This window comes from Salvelinus sp. IW2-2015, unplaced genomic scaffold (genome assembly GCF_002910315.2).
Source record: "Salvelinus sp. IW2-2015 unplaced genomic scaffold, ASM291031v2 Un_scaffold3029, whole genome shotgun sequence".
Taxonomy (NCBI): Eukaryota; Metazoa; Chordata; class Actinopteri; order Salmoniformes; family Salmonidae; genus Salvelinus; species Salvelinus sp. IW2-2015.
Genome location: NW_019944321.1, coordinates 28,592 through 32,946, shown reverse-complemented (window position 1 = coordinate 32,946; position 4,355 = coordinate 28,592). Strand labels below are relative to the sequence as shown.

Here is a 4,355-nt window from a genome sequence, read left to right as displayed (position 1 = left end):
AGGTCCCAAGTGTATCTGAAAAGTGTCATTGTTTATAGGGAAAACATACACAAATTGAGGTAGTAAGATTCCTACCAGTATTTTAATCTTTATCATTCCGATGACATAATGAGCTGCGGGGGAGATGTGGTTGTAATTATCTTTGTAGTGAATAAGTAGGAACACTATATTTGACCAAGAGACAGATGACTTGTCAATATAACCGCTGTGGGAGAATTGTCATCGCAGGAACTTGTGTGTCCATATTGATTTACCTCATACTCAAACTCCTCTGGCCTGTCCACTTCAGCTGGGGTGTTGGAGAGGTACTCCGGACACTCGTAGAATTCATGCTCCATTGTGTGGATGGAGTGACAGCTGAGGAGAGAAAGATGTGTGAGTAGCTGGTTTCAACACCTTTCTCCCTGTGTTGTGCATATTGGTCGCTAAACACATCCCTTTTACAACCCCAGTAAAGCAACTAATGACAGGATCTATACACACATGGTTTTCCTTTAAAACATGGACACGTTTTAACAGACAAAAAACCCATGTAAAGTGACAAAAACCTGCAAAAAAAGAACCCGTAAAAAAGACAATCTTTGTGTCCTTCTGTAATATAATTGATTAACAGATGGTTACTTGGCGCGTATACAGAGACATGTCAGCCCTGGTATAACCAGCCCACAGTAACATCAACGGTTGTTTAGAATCACAACAGCATCCATTCTGCCTTCCCTTATCAGCGTATTCAACAGACGACAGGGAACGGATATTTGTAAGTTTATAGGAGAATGTATATTGCATTCGTGTCCCATAAAATGAGCCTATAAATAGATGGATTGAAACGTAGCGCTGTATAACAGTCACTCCATGTTGAATCAACCTTGTAAATCTGATAGGCTTAGGCTTAGGCTTAGGGTTGAGGGTTAGGGTTGAGGGTTAGGGTTAGGGTTGGGGTTAGGGTTGAGGCTAGGGTTACGGTAAGGTTTAAGGCTAGGGGTAGGGTAAGGGATAAGGATAATGTTAAGGTTAGGGTTAGGATTAGATGCCCCTCACCTGTCTGACAGCAGAAAGGGGCAGATGTCGGGTACAGGGGGAGTAGCAGGCCTCAGCTTAGCCAGGGCCATGATGTGTTCAAAAGTGATGTCCGTCTGCGTGCACACGTCCACCACGTGAACTTCCTGGGAGTAGCAGGCCTCAGCTTAGCCAGGGCCATGATGTGTTCAAAAGTGATGTCCGTCTGCGTGCACACGTCCACCACGTGAACTTCCTGTAATGTTTGGTGTGAGTGGGCGGGGTTGCCATGGCGACGGACGACCTGCACCACGATGGGGTCTCTCCTGATGACCTCCACCACCTCGTCATGGCTGGCCTTGGAGTAGTCCCTGCCATTCACCTGAACAGGNGGGGGGGGGGCAGTAATTCTGCTGTCCTCCATGATACAGTAGAGGCTCTGGTCAACCACATCAGGTTGATGTAACCCATAATAAAGCATCTCCATCTTGAGGAGAACTATCCAAGTATCCAACTCTTACAAATGTATACATTCACCCCAGTAAGTCACTTTGGATAAAAGTGTGTACTAAAGGCACATATTATTAGATTAGCCACATGTTATTAATTCATATTCAAGGGTAACCCACGTTCTTTCTGAATAAAGGGTTTATTTATTAGAAAGTTCCGGTAGAAAATTCAGGCCAAACCCATGAGTCACATACAGGACATGTATTACTCAGACAGAAGTCGACAACAATGGTTCTCAAATCCTGGCTCCCTGTTTATTAACCCCTAGTGAGGTTATCTCTATGGCAATGAGGCACACCTCACCTGACAGCAGGAAGGGGTAGGATGGAGGCTAGGGTTAGGTTAGGGGTTAGATGTCCCTAATCTTTCCAACAGCAGGAAGGGGCAGATAACAGGTTAGGGTTATGGTAGAGGGTTAGGGTTGAGGGTTAGGGTTAGGGTTGAGGCTTAGGCTTAGGCTTAGGGTTGAGGGTTAGGGTTGAGGGTTAGGGTTAGGATTAGATGCCCCTCACCTGTCTGACAGCAGAAAGGGGCAGATGTCGGGTCAGGGGGAGTAGCAGGCCTCAGCTTAGCCAGGGCCATGATGTGTTCAAAAGTGATGTCCGTCTGCGTGCACACGTCCACCACGTGAACTTCCTGTAATGTTTGGTGTGAGTGGGCGGGGTTGCCATGGCGACGGACGACCTGCACCACGATGGGGTCTCTCCTGATGACCTCCACCACCTCGTCATGGCTGGCCTTGGAGTAGTCCCTGCCATTCACCTGAACAGGAAAGAGAAAGAAGAGTCTTAAAACTATGTATACTGTACAGGAATAACTAGGTGTCTATGTGATGAGTCAGTATCACAAAGCTAGACTCTTCCCACAGCCAAGTCCCTACCATTCCCAAGTCCCTTCCATTCCCAAGTCCCCTCCATTCCCAAGTCCCCACCATTCCCAGTCCCCGCCATTCCCAAGTCCCACCATTCCCAAGTCCCCACCATTCCCAAGTCCCCACCATTCCCAAGTCCCTTCCATTCCCAAGTCCCCACCATTCCCAATTCCTACCATTCCCAAAACCTACCATTCTCAAGTCCCCACCATCCCCAAATTCCTACCATTCCCAAGAACCAACCATTTCAAGTCCCTACCATTCCCAAGTCCCCACCATTCCAAGTCCCCACCATTCCAAGTTCCCACTATTCCCATGTCCCTTCCATTCCCAAGTCCCCACCATTCCCAAATTCCTACCATTCCCAAGAACTACCATTCTCAAGTCCCCACCATTCCCAAATTTCTACCATTCCAAGAACCTACCATTTCAAGTCCCTACCATTCCCAAGAACCAACCATTCCCAAGAACCAACCATTCCCAAGTGCCTACCATTCCCAAGTCCCTACCATTCCCAAGTCCCTACCATTCCCAAGTCCCTACCATTCACCAGATGAGGTGTTCTGTTAGTTCTATGTGTGAGCCCACAGAGAAGCAGCATATGTGATACTGTAGAGTGCACCTAGTGATCCAATTCAGCCTGCTGAGTACCAGTCTGTTTCTGCATCAGCCAACACCTTTGCCATTGTCTTGCCAAGGCAACAACATAGGCCATTTGAAAACACTATCATATACTTGTATTTCAGAGAAGCATTACAATGCTACGATTTCACACACTGATCCTCCTTTCTTCTCCATTCTTATTCATATCCAGTACTGAACTGACATACTGAGACCTCCTACCCACCACAGAACAGTGGACCCCTGGGACTAACAGTTCAGTAATGATCCCTGAGAGCCTGGGTGAGCCTGGAGAAGAAAAGCCTGTCAGTCTTAAAGGGCACCTGCTGTCTCTCCAGGGGAGGGGAGGTGGAGAGGGAGAAGGCCAGGGTGGAGGCCTCTTCCCCTGGGTTGGACTGGTCTGAGCTCTGGGTCTCTGTCTCTGGGTCTGATCATTACGGTACTGTGGGGTTCAAACTAAATGTCTGGGTTTCAGTGGGAGGTACACTCATCATACTGACACCTGCCAAGTAAAACCTGTCCCCCCCCCATCCCATACAAATGTATACATTCACCCCAGTAAGTCACTTTGGATAAAAGTGTGTACTAATGGCACATATTATTAGATTAGCCACATGTTATTAATTCATATTCAAGGGTAACCCACGTTCTTTCTGAATAAAGGGTTTATTTATTAGAAAGTTCCAGTAGAACATTAAGGCCAAACCCATGAGTCACATACAGGACATGTATTACTCAGACAGAAGTCTACAACAATGGTTCTCAAATCCTGGCTCCCTGTTTATTAACCCCTAGTGAGGTTATCTCTGCGGCAACGAGGCACACCTCACCTGACAGCAGGAAGTGTTAGGATAGAGGCTAGGGTTAGGTTAAGGGTTAGGATAGAGGCTAGGGTTAGGTTAGGGTTAGGATGGAGGCTAGGGTTAGGTTAAGGGTTAGGATGGAGGCTAGGGTTAGGTTAGGGGTTAGATGTCCCTAATCTTTCCAACAGGAGGAAGGGGCAGATAACAGGTTAGGGTTAGGGTTGAGAGGGTTTCTGTTGGTATCAAACCTTGGGTTGCACGGGCCTATTGCAACTTCCTGCTCTGTCTGCATATTGCAAGTCAGTCTGGTCTGAAGAGGGTAGAACATTTTGCCTGAGGGATCGATGAAGGCAGAGAGCTGAGGCTAGGGTTAGGTTAGGGTTAGATGGAGGCTAGGGCTAGGTTAGGGTTAGATGGAGGCTAGGGTTAGGTTAGGGGTTAGGATGGAGGCTAGGGTTAGGTTAAGTGTTAGGATAGAGGCTAGGGTTAGGTTAAGGGTTAGATGGAGGCTAGGGTTAGGTTAGGGGTTAGGATGGAGGCTAGGGTTAGGTTAG

At 47.4% G+C, this 4,355-nt stretch overlaps 1 pseudogene; it reads right to left on the bottom strand.

The window, feature by feature from the left end:
* Positions 1-2,331, bottom strand: part of LOC112075203 (PDZ domain-containing RING finger protein 4-like) — a 35,559-nt pseudogene extending 33,228 nt beyond the window's left edge.
* Between the last annotated feature and the right edge of the window lie 2,024 nt (positions 2,332-4,355).